The sequence below is a fragment of the Coturnix japonica genome, chromosome 25, assembly GCF_054131305.1.
Source record: "Coturnix japonica strain WE chromosome 25, WE-NBRP24, whole genome shotgun sequence".
Lineage (NCBI taxonomy): Eukaryota > Metazoa > Chordata > Aves > Galliformes > Phasianidae > Coturnix > Coturnix japonica.
Window position 1 is genome coordinate 6782166 of NC_140687.1, and position 19183 is coordinate 6801348.

Genomic DNA, 19183 nt, shown 5'->3' on the forward strand with positions numbered 1-19183 from the left:
CAACAGTTCCACTCTGTGCCCCTCTCCAAGGAGAAACCACCATTTAGGTCTAAATGACACTGTGCCTACAGCTTCCCTTGGAGCAAAGAATGTTTTGACATCTCTGAACATTGTGAAGGGATATTTTTTCTTTCAAATTAACTTTACAACAGCTTATTTGTTTTCTTACAGTCTACCAGTGGTCAAGGCATCAAAATGTTGATGGCAATTGCATGGAAAATCCTCAATTCCATAGCAGTAACCAGGGATTCATCTGTGAGCTGGAGCTGGTGGCACCAAGCAACACACAACACAAGGGCTGGTTTTCTCCCTCCTGGCTGATGCCTGCTTGCCAGCACTGACTCTGTGGCTTTGATCAGAGTGCCGTGCATACTAATCCCTACTGAAACTCATGCTTTTCAGTATCTCCTTTCTTGCTGGCACTGTGGTGTGAGTCAATATGTAGCTGCATGGTGTTTATTCAAGGCCCGGCTTGCAGAGGCTCATTCTGCACAGCCAAAGGTGCCCTAACGAGGAGGAAAGGCAAACAAGCTCTCACCCAGCGAGGCCACACACTGGTATGTCTCCAACATCACATCCCGGTAGAGCTCTCGTTGCACAGGGTCCAGCAGCGCCCACTCCTCCCTGCTGAAATACACGGCCACCTCCTCAAAGCTCACGGGCTCCTGCAAGCAAAGAGGCTCCTTGCTGGGAACAGCCAAGGCCCAGGCAAGCAGCTCGCACAGGACAGAACCTCACACCCCAGCTGCTTTTCTGTCCCCAGCACACACACGCTGGCTGAGGGCACCTCCCTCTTCCCCTGCATTCACATCCCTGGCCCCTTGGCCTCTCCTGCCTGCTTCCCCAACCCCTACCTCAACTGGATGTGCTGCGGCCATTTGCTGCTCTCCTGCAGGCTGGGATGATCACGGCTGGAAGGCAGAAGTTGAACTGGAGCCTGCAGAGAGAAGAGAAATGGCAGGGGAGCTGTGAGGGAATGCAGCAGTCCCAGTCCCAGCTCAGCCCTTCTGCAGGGCACTGCCCAGCCTTGCAGAGGAAGACAATGAGCTGCAGCACAGGAAACAGTCTGGCTCAAAGAGATGAACCGTCACAAAGCTGTCTCAGACTGGGAGGCTGAAACAACTGGTAGCTGACACTTAGTTCAACAGCTGAGACTGAGAGGGGACTTAAGACAAAGCACGGCAAGGAGGCAGTCATCTTACCCCAAAAGAGGGAGCAGCCCAAGTGCCCCTCCAGCTCTGCTGCACAGCAGCGGGCTGCACCACAGGACCTGCCCTCGAGCAGGGCTGTTTCTGCAGCTCACACCTGCACAGAGATCCCTTGCAGCTTGACATCAAGACTCCTTCTCAATACAGATCTTCTGTAAGACACCCGTGGTTACTTTGGAGCTTTCATGTACTCTCTAAGGTTCTGTCTTAGAGGGACTGTGCACGTATGATTCCTTCCACACAAAGCCTTGACCAAGCTTGGGACTAGGAGAGGATCCAGCCACATCCTAGCTCCTTACCTCTGTGGTCTGAAGACATGAGAAAAAAAGGGGAACTACTCTGAGCCTCGTGACTCAATGGGAGGGCCTCCTGTAGGTGTGTGCGTAACCCTACCCTCCATGCAGTAAATAACCAAGTGTATCCAGCCACCTCCGATCCTGCTGTGTCACTGTTAAATCACTACAGCATATCCCTATTATATCAACAAATATAGTCCTGCTTCTCCCTTAGGAGTGTATGCTGTGTTTGGATCCACTTGTGACCAATGGGCAAAGTCTGCAGGATGGCAAGAAGGGAAACAAACCGATGACAAGAGACATGAAGCGCATCCCAGATTCTTCTGTGAATGTTCTCGTGGCTACTGCTGTAGTTGAGCAGAAAGCAGAGGTCACTGGGGGCAGTAATAGGATGCAAAATGGGAAAGGTGTTATCAGCATCGTGTCGGGTTTGAAAGTGACATATGAAGCAAAGGAGAACTGCACCAGTCCTCCCAGAATCAAAAGCGACTGATATTCCACAATATTTCTGCTGCACTACGTGGTGCAAGTTGTGCAGGTAATGCTTATTCACACAATAAACGAAGACCTCCCCGAGTCGCCTACAATCCTTTAGGCCACACATCCTCCACCTGTAGGATTAAGCTCCAAACAGATGCAAAACTGCACCCATAGCACTAATTAAAGGCACTGCCTCTACACAGTTAAGGCAAACAGAGGCAGCAGAATGACGGCTTATTGCCTGCCCTAACAGAAATACTGTTAGAAAATGGTATGGCCATCCAACCATCCAGCAGGAGGTGCAGAAAAGCACCTGGTTCATGGAAGAACACCGTGAATGCAGCCCCCAACACTCAAACACAGCAAGCCTGCTGGAGCACCACCTCCACAGATCCGTGAGGGAACACCTGGTGGCAAATGGATTAAATCCTCTGGCAGATGTCCGTACATCCTCTCAGGAGTGGAAGTAGCCCTGGGCTTGCTGAAATCAAGCAAGCCCTCAGAAAAGGGTTGGGAAAAGTACTCTGTAAAGGTGACTGATGTAGTTCTCAAAACCACCTACTGCTGATGTTACCTAAAAGTGGTGATGGCTCACATTCCTCGGGTAAGGAAGTGCAAAACGGCGAGGAGTCAACTGGATGGTTCACACTTCTCAAATTAATAGGATGGCTTACTTAAACACAACAATAAATCAACAAAACATCCAACCACATGGAGATTATTTTTCCATCTCCTGAGAAGAGAGAGTATCTGACAGCACTGCAGCCAAACCAGCCTGTGACGGTCACAGCCACCACCAGCCGATGCTGTGCTGGGAATTTTAACTGAACCGTGAAGGCAACTTATCGAATAGCAGCAGTGCTAAACAGAACAATTAAGGCAATAAACAACCACGTGGTTACAACAGCCTTGTTAAGCAGTTGTTAGAGCACTCCAGGACACCTGCATGATATCAATAAATTCATTCCTCCCTCCCTCTTCAGCCGAGCACGCAGACTGCGCTCACTGCCGGGGGACGCTCTCAGCAGCGCGTGCCCTTTGCAGAAGGCACCTGGGCTGTGCTTTACTGACCTGCTGCTGCTCGGCCGTGTTCTCAACGCGTGCTCCAGTCAGCCCACAGGCTGCCAGCTTCTCATCGTCTGTTCCAGAGCCCAGTGCCGGAGCTGCTGCAGATGCTGAACGTGCTCAGGGCCCGCAGCTGTGCGCTCAAGGCATCTGCAGCTGCCGGGACAGCCTGAACAAAAGCCTTGCCAGGGCTTTGCACAACCCCAGCTGAGCCATCAGGCAAGCGCTCAGCAAACAAAAGGTAACGCCATTTCAAGGGTCGCCAGAGGCACGTGTTGCCCGCAGGGTCCCCGAAGAGAAGCTGGGGGCTGCCGGGGAGGAGGAGCAGGGCGAGTGCAAATTTCCACTTGGAGGCTTCACATTAAGACACTCCAAAGGAGGCATCGGGGGGTTTAAAGCTTCCGTCAATCCACGCGTGCACAGCTGCAGAGCGAGGCCGTCTCGTGTCTCCCGTGGCCCAGAGGAAGAACTGCAGCCCCAGCTGCGCTGTGTTACAGAGATCCAACCGGGCAGCAGAGCACGCTGACCTCCTCTGCTCCCTTCCTCACTGTCCCAGCTCCCAGCCCGTTCCCGTGCCCCTCGGAGCCCAGCCCGGGCTGCATGAACTGCCGCCCTGGTTGCAGCCCGTCTGGGCCAGCAAACCTGCTGCGCTGAGCGGGAGCTGGAGCCGGGACCAGGGTCCCGCCTGGGGTACGGCAGTGCGGGTTCCGCCCCGTCCGGGGCCGCTCCCCGCTCCTCTCCCGGTGCTGCTGGCAGGGGGCAGGAAGCGTGCGCTCCTCTGCACGAGCCACGAAGGGCACCTACCTTGGGTGCGGAGCAGGCTGCTCCCAGCTCTGGTGCAGGTAGCCGGGCTCCTCGGAGTCGCGTAGAGCAGAGGACGCCGAGTGCCCTCAGCCCGGAGCTGGCCGCAGGACGGCCTTGGTGCACCTCCTGCCACCGCGGTGCTGCCCAGATGGCTTCCAGCCAGGCTCTCGCCTCTTCCGCACAGGCTCAGGAAGGCAGGAATTCCCACAACGATCACACCCAGAGCTCGTTTTCATGGCACATCTGCCCCCGGGGGATGGCGATGGGAAGGGGTGCGGGGGAGGAGGGAGGGAGGAATGGGGGCTGTGTTTTGTTACGCTAATGAAGCATCGCTTTCTGCCGGCTCTCTTTGCTTCCTTCGGTGGGGACATTCGCACACCCTTGTCATCAGGCATCCCTCCCTTGCTGTCCTGGCGTTCCTGTTACTGCTCTCCCCCACGAGTATGTCCCAGCAAGAGGCAATCTCCGGTACAGCACCAGAGGACATTGTGTGTTGAACAGAACTCTTGCAATGGAACCGAGCTGTGGGTAGGAGCTTTACCCAGAAGCTGCTGTAAGAATACGACTTTCCCCAGGTCCTTGTCTAAGGGTCCTAATAAGTCTTCTGTGCAGCGATACCTTGCGGTTCTATGTGGGTTTGTGGTCCGTATGGCTGGCCATACCTACCCTTGAGTTGCACTGGGCAATGTACCTGGGGGTCACCTCACTGGAAGGAAAGCAGTGTGCAAACTGCAATGGGAAATTGCATTTAGGAAAGCAGGATATTGAGGTTCGTTTTCTGGTGGATATGGGTGCTTCTTACTACCCATAGATGGTTTTGTAACAGTAGTAGATGCTACTGCCCAACGGGAAAAGTTTTCCTTTTTTGGATTAATTAAACATAAGCTAAGAAAACAAGCAGGAATACAGAAATTCTTGTACCTGCCAGGTTACTCTGGCAAGAAATTGAATAAAACTGGAGCTAAGAGTGCAACGATATTGGCTGATTTAAAACTGTAACTCTGGCTTTAACACAAACTGGGCAAAACAATGTTGTACCCCCAGGAGTTACAGCAGTCTCAAATATGATACACTTAGTGGTGTGGGCATCAGGGCCAAAAATGAAGCCCTAAGTAGAAGTTAAAAGCAAGAGCTTGCCTAGTCAGGGTAAAGCGGTGCCCTTTGAGGGTATGGGACTGTAGGAGGATAAAAGAAATAATAGGTAACTTTTTGGAGTTTGGATTCCAATTTTGATAGCAAGTGCTGTAGTTTGGTACAAGACTTGAGGGCAAGTACTAGAATAGTTGAATGGATACACTCAGTGGTGGCAAATCCGTGCACTTTATTAACCAAGTTAAGGAACGAAAAGATGGAGTTTACCTTCTGGATTTGAGGGATGTCTCTTCTGCTTGGTTTGGCCAAAGGAAGCCTAAGGTTATTTGTCTTTGAATAGGAAAGCCCTGATATGGGGAGAAGAGTCTCAGTTAACCTGGACAGTGTTACCCAGGGTTGTGAGAACAGCTGAATGATGGTCAACTCATGAGCCTGAGATCTGGGATCCTCCATCCTAGGGTGGAACTTTACTGCAGCACGTGGCTGCCACAGCAACAAAAGGACTGTGTACAATAGACTGAGAGTTTGCTGAGTTTCTTGGTTTACAGAAAGCACAAATAACTCAACAGGAAGTGACATATTTGGGAAACGAGATTACAGCTGGACTTTGAACCTTAAGGACTGCCAGGAAAAAAGTCATCTGCCAAACCCCTGAGCTGCAAATTGCCAAGGAAGTGAGTAAGGGATGGCCAGGGTGCCTGAGGGCGGTGGCTGCACTGGTACTTGTGGGAATACAAGAAAAGCTGTTCAGAGCAGCAGCTGTGGAGCAAGATAAACAGCATGAGAACCAAGGACACCTCTGCAAGGAGAAGAAGGGTCTCACAGCTCTGATTGGATACGTGCCTGCATGGACAGTTGAAAAGGGTTCTGTAGAATGCTTTGTTGACATGTAAAGGTGGTTGGGAAAGTTGTAAGGGCGGACGGGAAAGTTAGAAAATAACAACTTGTGAAGGTCTATAAGGGATGTGAGAACTTGTAATAAACGATTTGGATCGTTCACATCTGAGTCCGTGCCTCAAACGCTGCAAATGTGGTGCTGATAGGTTGATGGTTGGACTTGTTCTTAGAGGTATTTCCAACCGTAATGATTTTTTTATTCTATGAGGGTTAAGGACTCCAGGACAGTATCAGTGAATACTTCATTCATGGCTTGAAAGCTGAAGCTTGAAGCTGCTGAGGTTGAATGAGGAAGAGTATGTCCTTTGTTGTGGTTGAAAACTGATCTTGAACAGACTTTCTCAACAGGATACTCTTTGGTTGGGACAAATACAGAGGAGTGTATTTGTGATTTTTCTTGCACAGGGTCAGTGATCACTGTCTGCACAACAGTTTTAGGAAACAAGAAAAGAGAAACAAAAAAAACTGCACGGGACCTAAGTAAAATGAATTCTTAATGACTGACTGTGCTAGTGAAACATATTGAGTAGCTTGAAGCTTAAGACAAAGGAGTTAATTGCTTTGTTGTATGTGACTATATGAAGGGTTGCTGTAAAGAAGAATAGTAAACTTGTTATATGGCAAACATGCTATGAACTAGTGGTTGTATCAGTTAGGAATATTCGTGTTGGTTACTGCCTTTGAGTAGTAAAGCTTGTAGAGCTTGGGAAGAATAGGTTGGAAAAGCTACAGAATTTTCATCAGTAACAGCTTAGACATATATTGGGGTTAGTCTAGTTATGGATTTTATTGCTGTAAGACATGAGGGACGGGCAAAATGACTTGTTCCTAGTCCCTCCCAGTGCTGTTATTCTGTGCTGCTTCTGTGTTTTCAGAAATCTATGTATTACTTGCTATTGTGCCTTTGTTCTTTAGTTGTCATTAGTTGTGGCAAGGGTGACAGCCCTTTCTTCACTCTGTTTCCTTACTGTAGAATTAGGAAATTTACAAAGAGGAAAAACGTGAATAGTCAGGAATATTTTGGAAAGTGTTTCCACTGTTAAACACTTCAGAATTTCTCAGAAATTCTGCTTCCCAGCTGTAAAGAAAAGGCTTGTGCATAATTTCAAAGGGTTGAGAATACTTAATCCTGAAATTGTTTATTGGTTTTTTACTCTGTTTTGGCCTTGTACTTTGTCTCCAGTAGTATGTAGTTGGCACTCAGAAGTAATTTGATTCAGCTTGTCCTTCTGCACTGTTTGCTTTCTGTTCCGTTGTGCTGCTTTGCCTGTGGAGTCCTCTAGTCTGAGATCTGTTGTCTCACCTTGCCTGAATTCTGCTTCAACTGAATAGACATAGATTCAAAACCTGTGTTGCATTATTTTCTGGTTTCAGAAGTGTCCAGTCTTTTACTAGACAGACTTTCCTGGTTTTGAGTAACTTGCAAAACTGATAGTATTCCTGCCTGCTTCCCAAGAGTCTCTGTTTTTCAGACAAGGTTATGTTAACAAATCCATGAAACCCCAATAGAAATTCTGGGCTCTTTGCTGTGTGTCTACTTGCATCTTCTGCTTTCTGCCCTTGTCTTTGTGATGTCTTCGTTTTGCACATCCTCTTTATTTGTCTTACTTGAGTAAATGAATCCATCTGTCACAATCTTCTCACCTGGATGTCTGAAAGTTCTCTTCCCGGCAGGGGAATTATTTCACTGTTTACCTCTTAACTTTTGTCCTTCCATTTCCTTCTCTGTTACTTTGGTTTTATTTGCTGCAACGCTTCCTCCTCTTTATTTTCAGGAGTACTTCTAATCTCTTAACATGAACTGTGTGTTCCTGTACTTCAGGTTCTCTTCAAAGATTTTTTCCATATCTCTTCTTTGATTTTGATTAACGTTAACTGTTGAGATTTTTCTGGATGTATTCCCAAGACTCAGTCTGAGGTTTAAAATCCATCCAGTAGTACTACTGAATTCAAGTCTGCAGTTCAGAATTGCATCATTTGTAGAGCAGGGCCTTTTTAGAATTGAATTCAGTGGGATGTGAACAGAAGACTCAGGGCAGCAGGGTCTGTTTTAGTTGGATAAGGCTTTTGGTTAACTCTTCTCATTCCTGTAGATATGGATTTATCTTGTTTCATCTACACGCAAAACTTTGTAGTGTAATCAGTTACATAAAAATACATTCTCTTCCCTTCCTGTGTTTCTAGTTCTGTCTTAGTAATTTTCTTGAAATGTGTTAGCACAGTCCTGCTTCATGTAGTTCCTGTCCTTGTTTTTCTGTTCCTCCTGCTTTCCCTAGTCCTGTTCTGATAACCTCAGAAGTACTCTCTGTTCTTCTTAATTTCTTCATGCCTAAATAGAATTGTCTCCTCAACACCAAATCTGAAATGTTTTTGTGTTATCTTAGCAGCCCACAAGTAAATACCAGGTTAGTTTTTATGAGAATTTCCTTTTCAGTGTCAGAATCTGAGCTTGGTTTACCAGAAGAGCTCAGGAAAACTAATGTTTATTAAAAATCAGTGTATTCTGTAACTCCACCACGTTCGGCATAGTGCAGTTTAGGTTCAATGGAATACAGTATTCTCCTGAAGCTTTGAGATGTTTGTCTTTTTGATTAATGGAAATGGTGGAAAGCATTGTACTTGAATTGCAGGTGTTGTGCTTCTTCCAAGGATTATGAAAATCAGCTGTATTGTCTGGTGCCTTGGGAAAAATACAGCAGGAATTGAAAAGTCCTGCCAGGTTTCATGCTTTTGTTTTGCATGTGGTAGTATTGAGCTATTAAGAAAGACTTCAAATGTTGTGCGGTACAGCTCGTATTTCCTATCTGCTTAAAGGGAGAAGCAAAGTCTTTGATACTGCTACAGCTGTTGGATGTGAAGCTTTAATTAAAAAGTTCTTTGCTTTGTTTGGTAGCAATAGCTAAATATCCTGTTGAAGGAAATGTAACTTTTTTTAATCAGGGGTGATTAAATTCTTATGATCATGTTAGCAGATGTTTTGGGACAGATCTTAAACGAAAGTTTTAACAGTCATATCTGTTTCCATTGCTTACATGTCCATTACCAGTAGTTGTGGGTCTGTTTAACATGTTTTTCTTTGCTCCGTGTAATTATTATTTTTTCAACAAAATAACAGTACTTTGTGCTTTTACTGTGCATTCTGCTATTATCTTATTGTAAAACATGGGACCCCATTGTAATATATCTATGAGGGCTGCTCTGAAAGTAATGCCTCCTATTTTATTATGTCAGCCCATGACATCAGAGGCAGATGTTAGTGGGATGGCAGTAGAGGTTGAACCTCCCCGCCAGTATTCCATTACATTTTATTACTGTGCAATGAAAGCTTTGCTTCTATCATAAGCATGTATCCTTCTCAGTGTCTAGCTTCAGCAGTAGAGGTTTTCACAGAGCTCTGAGAGCAGAGCTACACTTTAAAACTGGTGAGTCTGCCCCATGGGTTGGAAGTGATAAGCTTGGCTTTTGTTTGTAACTTTGAGACAGCTGCTCAAGAGTGGGGTTATTCTCATGTGTGCATTAACAGAAAGCTTATTACCTGCTGGTGAAGATTAGTTAAGCATCCATAAATGTTGACGGTTTTTGTCATCACCAGGCATAATGTTAGGATTTAAATGCATTCCCAAAGTGGAAAATGCTCATGAAGATTTCTGTTTGATTGTTTTCAGAGTTGTGGGTTATACTGCTTTCTTTTAATGGGCTTGCTATGACAAATATAAAGCCTGTTCTTTTCAGCCTTTAGTTTACTAGCTATTAACAACAGAATATTTACAGTGAAAAAGATCTAAGGGGATAAACACATTATATTTTAGCACCTCAACATTTGCAAAAAATAAATGGACAAAACCACCTCCCTTCCCACTACAGCACTTATCTGGCAGAACTGGTTGTATTGCTTCTGTTCTCTTAGCTCTTGGGGCTGTTGTTTTGCCACTCATAGAACTGCTTCCCATGAGTTTATGTTGTGTTTGCACTGGAGGGGTTGAGAAGCAGCTGAAACTGTCAGCTTCATTCTTGTCCTGCATCCCACTGAATGTGAGCTGTGTATGAACTCAATAAGCAAATACGATTTTTGGTATTGCATTAAGTATATTCCTGTGCTGTGCTCTGGTGGTATGTAACTGTTCAGGCTTTGACATTATTAATGGAAGCATGCCTGACTTCAGCATGTGCAAGGCTTAATCATGAGCATCTAACCCATCTTTTAACAATGAGGCAGAGTTCAAGTAGATTTGCAGGTGATCAGTTGTGCAAGACAAAACTGAATTCCTTCTTTGATAGAACGACCAATTCCTTTTTTCCTCCAGACAAAGAGAAGAGATGTAGTCCCATATGTCATACTTCACTTGTGCTCTTGAGGCTGTGCCAGACAGTAAACAGCTAATTCATGTAAAAGAGATGATCGTTGCGAGAGTTGGTGTTTGCTGAAGGAAACAACTGCTTGTGGTTCTTTTTTTTATTTAGGGCAACCACCTCAAAAGCCATAAGCAACAACAAAAATTCCTGCAGGAGTGATTGGAACGAGAAATGTTGGCAATAAGGGGATTTTCCAAGGGCTCAAATTGAGGGCTAGTCTTGCACTGTTTGCAGTAATGACCTTGGCACCAAAAACTCGTTGGGATTTTCTTATGAGAATTTGTGGTGTGTTGTCAGTAGGTGACAACTGAGGAAACGCATGTGCAGCAGAACACATGCGTTTGGGACATGGTACAGATACAGAAAAACCAGTGAGACTGGGCATGTCAAGGCCAATAACAACCCTCCTGGGAGACAGTAGAAATCCTTACTGTTGCAGCATGGATAACTGGAGAGAAGTGAACATGAGAGTGGAAGATGTATAGGGAAAGATATTCTGTGGAGAATAAGCTGCAATTAAGGCATTGTACAATGTTCTTCCAGCTGGAATATTACTTGCAGTTCTGGCTACTATATTCAAGAAACATTGATTGAAGCTGTTGGAATTCAATGAAGGGAATATTATGGGAATAAAGAGCCTGTTATGAAAGGACAGTAGAGAAATTTTTCAGTCTGTGGGTAAGATCTAATGGCTGGATAAAATAAATGTAAATGAATGGAAAAGCTCTTGCCTCTTAAGGTGGGATCCTGGAAGAGCCTCTGTGGTCATTTGTCCAGTTTGTTTTCCCCCAACTCTTTCTGTACAGGGAGTGATATTGTTTAAACCTACCTTTATAAATGAATCAGTTGGGTATCTTACATGAGTTATTGCCTTTGTTTATAAACAGTATTGGACAGTATTGATTTATGTAATTGGAAATGAAAAATCATCGTTATGAAGATTTTGTTTGGGACCTGAGCAAGGTCAGTTGAGCTCCCAACACGCTGTGGAAGAAAACTTGTTTTTATTCTTGTGAATTATTTTTTTAATCTCTAATGTTGTTCTGGGAACACTGTTACATCCCTAAAAGGCAGCAGCATATTTAAATTATCCCAGTAATGAATAATAATATACAGTAAGGAATAATAATAGTTTCATTATAAGTGTTAAAATTTTCACTGATAGTTTAAAAAAAGGAAATGCTATTTGTCAGATGTCAAAAACAGGATAATTTACCAAATGCAGAAATTTGGGATTTAGTGAAATTAATTCAGGTGTAAGAATATTGGTGGCCTGTATTTGACTCCTGCATAGTTTGCAAGGTTCTTGCACATAAAACCTAGTTTTGTGGTATTTTTGCTTCTAATTCTACCCTCTTGTTAGCAATTTGTGGGTCAGGCTGGGTCACATCACACTTCATTTCAGTTTTCAGTTTCTTCTTACTTCATCTACTTTTATTCCTCCATCATACAGGTAGTTAGGGCAGTCGATATATGAATCATTGTGGAGATGACTGTTCCTGTAACATTTGAAAGAAAAAATTGTTTTTTGATCAAGCGTTCCCAGTAAAAGATAAATAATTCTATGTGAACCAAAAAACTCTGAGTAACTAGTGAAATAAGTTGACATTTTTCTTTCCAGTTTTGCAGGTAGGAAGACAAACCTGATGAGCTGAATGAGTTTTCTGTTTAGCTGCTGTGTCTGAAATAAAACTAGTTCATAGACTGCATGCAATTTCAGTTATTCATTGGTGGGCTATTTCTTGTTTTGCTTGTAGTTGCCTTGTGGTCACCGGTGTGAAGAGATTTGCCATTCAGGTGATTGTCCTCTGAACTGCAGCCAGAAGGTTAAACTCAAGTGTCCTTGTAAGCGACTGAAAAAGGTAAGTTTTGGAGTTGCAGTTCTGAGAGTGACACATTTTCTTTGTATGTTCCTAGGCTTGTGTACATGGATTGTCTCTGGTCAAGACTGGAATAGAATCAGTTACTTGAGCAGAGCAGCAACAGCAGCTGAAAGTCTGGGTGGAACAATCAAAATATTCACTAAGGAACATAAAATTCATTGTAGAAAATGTTAGCTCCCAGATTTGCAATACCTTTATCTTCAAGCACACTTCAATTTTTGTAGTTCCATTAGGAAAATAATCAGATGATCTGGAGTGATTTAAGAAGTCAAAGCACATTTTCCTCATTAGGAACTGAGAAGTTTATGATTACATAGATTGGAACAGTCACAGATGTTTTGAATTCCTAATTGATGGTTGTCTGAGGCCCTTAAAGCAAACAGAGGCATCAGCATCCTTAGCTTTCAGCAGAGATAAAGGACAAAGCTTATAGCTATCAAGTGTGATGAGGGGAAAACCAGAGGCTGCTGTGACCTCTTGACAAGTGTTAACTTAATGAAAAATTCACTATCTGGCTTGAACAAAGCATGCTTAAATTATTTTCAAGACCCGGTTAACTTCTGAGCTTTCCACACAGATGCAGTTTCCCCAGAGTTCTTAGCTTCTCCAAGAAATGTCTTCAGAAATCTCAGATCTTGCAGGGCGCATGTTCAAGAGAAAGGATGGTAATGCCCAGAGTACGTGCTTCAAATTGAGCAGTCTCTGCTTATAAATAACTAGCTTTTCTTTATTTGTAAGTTGAAATGTTGACTTCTGCTGAGGATAAATTATTTTGTTGTGACTAAGTGCTCTTACTAATTTCAGTTTATCTTACTCTACTGTGTTCAGTAAAATCAATATCATTGGTTGCGTGTATACTTCTGCTTCTTGTTCCTTAAGATATAGGTTTACAGTTGGACTTGATGATCTTTGAGGTCTTGTTTCTTATGCCAGACTTAATTGAATAAGGAAGATGGGTATTTCCATGATAGCTCTCTTACATCTAGTTGTTGCTGTCCCTAATTTTCATACTGTTTTTGGAAAACTGAAATGCGTCATCATCTTCTGCTGAGTTCTGACGCTGTATAGCTATTTCAGACCAGTTCAGATTTTATTGTCCCAGAGTGCCGGGATGTCTTCAGTGATTATGTGGATGTCCAACTGAAGTGTGGTAGCAAGAAGCAATGAAATTAATGTTTAGGATGCTCACTTTTCACTTTTACAGTGGCCTGAAATGGAACATTCCAGATCTGCTATTCTGAAAGTTTTATGGTCCTTAAATATGATGACGGTTACTTTTTTTCCCCCCCTCAATCTTGTAAATTTGATTTTAATAAGGTGGAAAGGTTGTTATGAGTTAATTATATAATTAATAAAAATTAATTCTTATATGATGACAGCCCACTTATTTAAATAGCCACGAAGTGGTCCTTCTGATTCCTAGTGAAATGGTGTCTCCCTTCAGAAAGAGAAGAAAACACTATCCCCACCTTAAATATCATCTCACTGTTTCCAGGTCAAGCCCCAAATCCATGCTCTCTTTTGTACAGAGAGCTACAGTGTAGAGGGTAAATGATGGTAGAACCAATAAGCCATTGATAATTGGACTGTGTATTAGTTGCAGCTAATCTGACTGCAGAAATATGACTCGTTTCTGTAGTGTGAAAGATGAGGTCTTTTAACGTTTGCTTTATGCATCTGCCCTTGTCTGAGATCGTAATTAGGATATCTTTGATTCCAGAAGGTCCTTATGCATATTTGCTTGGAGCTGCATTCTTACAGCAGATAGTGTACTTCTTTCTTAGCTTGGATAGGATAGTGTACCTGTATATTTAGTCTTCTGTGCCTGCAGCCTGTGATCTTGAAGATAAGGAGAAACAGAATTGAGTACCTAATATTTGCAGCTGAATTCTCCTCTACCAGTCTTCTGTCTGTGTATACTACTGGTGAAGTTGGGGGTTGACAGGACACGTATTCCAAGCTGCTCTGTAAATATGCCTCATCTGAACCATCACAATTAATATCAAATGTAGGAGCTCATAATTTGAGTGCAAAACAGGAGGATTTTTTCTTCCTTTTCTGGTGTTGAAGTTAACTGTTGCATCATGAGGCTATGCATGTAAACATGCAAGGTCGTATAAACCACTTGAATTTGTAACCCACAACTTGTAGTGGACCATATTCTTAACCATCTAGGCAGGAGGTTTATCTTAGCATGCTGGAATTGCTCTGAAGAAGTTAGTTTTTGGATTTTGCTGTATGCTATGAAAATTGTTCTGCATATTGTCAGAAAGCATGAAAACCAGAATAGCTTCTGGCTATGTTACTGTGCTTTCCTGACAAAATTCTTCATAGGCTAGTGGTATAGATTATAAGATTATAACTTTCTCTCTGTGCTGGTATTCTGTTTTGGTTTTGTTGGTGGGTTTTTTTGTTTTTTTTTTTCTTCTGTTGTTGTTGTTTGTTTGTTTGTTTGTTTGTTTGTTTGTTTGTTTTGGCCTTCATTGTAAGGGGGAGGAAGGAGAAGGAAGTAGGGGAGATCTTCCCATGACCAGACCTTGCCCTGTAGTTTCAGCCAGTTTAGAGAATTGATACGAAGTTTCAGAAGAGTTACTTATTAGTTACTTTGTATGGTATCTTTTGTAACAGTTCACAAGGTTATATTTCTTTTTCTTAAATAAATAAGTGAAAAAAAAGACATGAAAAATTAAACTGAACCACTTGATTTATTCTTGATTCAGTTTAGCTTATCAGAAAGAAGGAAAATAGAAAAGGATGCTTGAATACAGTTACAGTTTCAAATAATATTTATTTATTAGCTTCATTCTGTAAATATACCGAATAAAATTGTTTTACAATTTTCCCAACAAAATGAACATTATAATTAAATTTTTATATAGGGAAATGAATTACAAACAATTCAATTTATACTTAACAGGAAGTACAGTGCAGCAAGATACAAGAAGGCCAAGTTTCCCTGGAGTGTGATGCGTTATGCAAGGAAATGAAACGGAAGGCGTCTGAGGTGGTGTATCCATTTTAGTTATGTTGTCTTCATTGCCTTGAGAAAAGTTGGAAAAAACAGGCAGATCGTTATTTTTTCAAGACAGTAATAGCGAGAAATGCAGTGTACCTCAGCGTACAGTTTAATTGCACATTTAATTTTTGGACTACTGAATCTGGCTTATTGCTGAGAATTGCACTACTTGTAGATAGTGTCAACTCACTTGATGAAACACTATGTTAAGGTAATGCTAAATTACCTCTTTATTTTTTATGTACATTGGAACTGGAGATTTCCTCTTCAGCCAAGAAGTGCTAATCAATGATAATAAAATCATTACTGCTAGTGAGAGCTATAGAAGCACTTCATTTAGGCCTTACTTTTACTTTGAAGGTTAGCAAAGTGTTGTGTGTTCCTGTCACACAGTATTAGGTGACTGCCACAATTATAGAGAGCTTTCACAACTGCATGTGCTTTTCAGCCCATTGTAAACATGGATGCTCTCCAATAATTTTGTTTGAAGTAAAGAAACTGCTGCATAATCTCACCTAAAGAGACAGAATATCCACATTGTTTTTCTAGGCCTTTTATGGAAACATGAGGAAGTGGTGCATGAACTGGTTAAGTTTCTGGCATTTAATTTGCTGTCTTGAATGCTATGTAACAGTTCTGTAGAGTGATCAGTTGTAGTTCCAGGTTTTATTTTTCATAAAACTTTCTGATGGTGAAGCAAATGTAATTGCATTGACAGTTTCCATTACGACAAGAGCAGTCGAACAATATGAGTATGCATTATCCAATATGTCATTTGGTACAAAAGTGGAGATTTCCTTTTGCTCTAGCAGTCAGGGCATATTTAATTACTTGGAATGAAGTGTGTGAGTGTAAATTACATACATATATAAGGATTTACCCGTCAGTGTACAGTGTGCTGAATTGAGGATTGAGTTACTGAAAGCTTAGAGTGACTTTATTAAGGAATTTTCCCTGGTATTAATGAATATATATATTTATATTTTCCCCAGGTTTTATATTTGTCATTTGAATTTTCCAGTTAGTCAGAAGTTTAGTTTTATAACATGGTAGCGTCTCTTATGTTCCATGTTTTTCAAACATGAATTGATAGAGGTTTTTCACAGAATGTTTTAGAATCTGAGTAAGCTCACAGCTCACTTGGTGAAGGTTTTGCTCGCTTTTCTGAGAACTGTTCTATAAATTATGGCTCTGTAAGATAATAGTTTTACCTGCTTTTACAACAGTTACTTATGACTTTGTATGTCTGGACAGATAAAAGAGGCAGAAGCCAAAGCTGTTATTGAAGAGGAGAAACGAAGACAACAGGTATCAAACTTAATTCTTCTTCCCCCCCAACCTCGTTGTGTTAATAAATCACTTGATGCACGTGCAGCCCAATCTGTATACTTTGTATAGTGTTTTTCCCATTTACTGCTTTCAGCTGTTATGTTGTCTTTAGGTATGTGCCATGAGTGATCTACAGTGGTTAAAAGCAAGTATATTTTCTCTTAACAGTTCTCACATCTGTGGGCAAAATGGTAATCATTTGATGTCGCATTAGAATAACTGTATAATGTATACATATATTTAAATACAAAATACTTCTGATTTTTATCCATCATTTTATAATTCCTTAAATTCACAGAATTACTAAGTAGCCTCTGTGAGGTTGAATTACTGAGTGAAACTTCTTACTTACTCCCCTTCGTGAGAGTGAAGAAACCTAAATTGGTCTCTGTCCTTCAAGTTCTGGTGAGAGTGGGGAATTTTTTTGTAATTGCTGGCTCTGGTGAATGTGTGTTGTCAGCACTGTAATCCAAGAAGCTTCTGTGCCAGCTGCCTGGAAATACTATCACTAATCTTGTTTCAGAAATTAACCGTAAGCTTGGTTGCTGGTGACAGCTAACTCAGGTTTATCATCTGGGCGCTGCAGCCTCAATGCACTCCTTCCAACAGGCTTGTATGCCTGTGACAGAGCACAGACCCCCCCGGTTGTACACCCCCCATCGGACCCCCCCCCACATTAGATCCCCCCCCATTGTATCCCCCCCCCCATTAAATCCCCCGCCCTCCATTGGATCCCCCCGTTGTACCCCCCCCCTCCCCCACTGAACCCCCCACATCGGACCCCCACCCCATTAGATCCCCCCCATTGGACCCCCCCCCGGTCTATCCCCCCCCTATTGGACCCCGCCGTTCGATCCCCCCCCATCGGACACCCCCGGTCCCGGTCCGTCCCCACTCACCGCTTCCTCCTACGGGGCTGCCAACACCTCCGCACTTTACGGCGATGCTGTCGCAAAAGCGCCGCACCCCGCTGCGCTTTACGGCGCGCCGCGAACTGCAACTCCCAGCATCCCCCGCGCTGCGCCGCGTTACGTCTCTCCGGGGACTGCAACTCCCAGCGTCCCCCGCGCGGCGCAGGCGCAGAGCGCGCGGTGTGAAAAAGGCGGGAAGGCGTCGGGCGGGAGCTGAGGTGAAGCAAAATGGCGGCGGGGCCGGGAAGGGCCTTGGGGCGGGATGGGCGCCATTGGGCTTCGTTATAGCGGGATAACGGTGTTATTCTGGGACGTGGAGTGAGAGAGACCGGGCGGTCAGGGGGGATTTGAGGGGAAATAGTGAGGAAATAATGCTCAATGAGCGTGTGTTCCCCTCAGGTGAGCGGCGCCATGGGCAAAAGGAGGAGCAGCCAGGTGACAGGTAATGACTTAAAATGGCCTCAAAATGGCTTCCAATGGGCCTCCAAGCGGTCTCAAAATGGCCACCAAATGGCCTCCAAGCAGCCGCAAAATGGCCTCAAAATGGCCACCAAATGGTCACAAAATGGTTTCCAAAGGGCCTCAAAATGGCCACAAAATGGCGTCCAAGCAGCTGCTGTTCCTCTTGCAGGTGTTGACCACCATGATGGCCCCAATGTCAAAGTCAGGGCAGGACTGAGGGGAGACAACAAGGGGGGGGACGACTATAGTGGGGACAACAATATGGTGGACAGCAAGGGGGGGGACATCAATGGAGGGGGCACAAATGGAGGGGACACTAATAGAGGGGACACCAATATGGGGGACAGCAATATGGTGGGCAGCAATATGGTGGACAGCAATATGGAGGACACTAATGGGGGGGACACTAATATGGGGGACAGCAAGGGGGGGGACATCAATGGAGGGTACACTAATAGAGGGGACACCAATGAGGGGGAAACAATGGAGGGGACACCAATATGGCGGACAGCAAGAGGGGGGGGACATGATTGGATGGGGCACCAATGGGGAGGACAACAATAGAGGGGACACCAAGGGGGGGGACACCAATATGGCAAACACCAATATGGCGGACACCAATATGGTGGACACCAATGGAGGGGACAAAAATGGAGGGGACAGGGACACCAAGGGGAGGGACAGCAAGGGAGGGGACACCAGTATGGTGGACACCAATATGGCAGACACTAATGGAGTGGATACCAAGGGGGAGGACATCAATAGAGGGGACACCAAGGGGGGGGATACTAATATGGGGGGCACCGAGGAAGAGGAAACCAATGGAGGGGGCAGCAATATGGGGGACAGAAATGGGGGGGACACCAATAGAGGGGGCAGCAATGAGGGGTATGTAAGTGGAGGGGACACTAATATGGGGGACACCAAGGGGGGAGACAGCAATATGGGGGACAGCAATGGAGGAGACATAAATGGGGGGGACACCAATATGGAGGACATCAGTATGGGGGCCATGATTGGAGGCGACGCTCTGGACAATGGCGGAGGGATGGACTCAGTGCATGGAGATGGAACAGAGAGGTAATGGGGGGAAATGGGAGGGTGGGGGGCAGAGGGGGGGCTGGAGGTGGAAATGGGGGCAGAAATGGGGCTTGGGGGTAGGAATGGGGCCTGGGGCCAGCAATGGGTCCTGGTGCCCCCCAGCTGATGGGGTTTGGGGTCTGTTTGGTTCCCAGCCGCTCTGATAACGGAGGCCCAGCAGCCACCCCACAGCTCAGCGTGATGGAGGAGCTCAGCCCCACAGCGGCCCCATTGGCACAGGTAGGACAGGGCCTCTGCCCCCCCAGCGTCACCCCACAGCTCCCCATGGCTATGGGGCAGGGAGCAC

The 19183-nt window shown here is 44.4% G+C and overlaps 1 protein-coding gene and 1 long non-coding RNA gene across 2 annotated transcripts in view; both read right to left on the minus strand.

The window, feature by feature from the left end:
* The window catches only part of LOC146756853 (uncharacterized), a 31086-nt gene extending 30204 nt beyond the window's left edge, over nucleotides 1–882 (minus strand). Inside the window, exon 1 of the mRNA XM_085523838.1 lies at nucleotides 539–882. The gene's annotated coding sequence lies outside the window, so the exon portion shown is untranslated. The remainder of the gene's footprint in view (nucleotides 1–538) is intronic.
* Nucleotides 883–14841: 13959 nt separating this feature from the next.
* LOC146756855 (uncharacterized) lies at nucleotides 14842–16829 on the minus strand. Its single transcript, XR_014937184.1, has 2 exons — nucleotides 16776–16829; nucleotides 14842–15118 (listed from the first exon to the last, which is right to left on the minus strand). It is a non-coding gene; the product is annotated as an uncharacterized LOC146756855 (long non-coding RNA).
* Between the last annotated feature and the right edge of the window lie 2354 nt (nucleotides 16830–19183).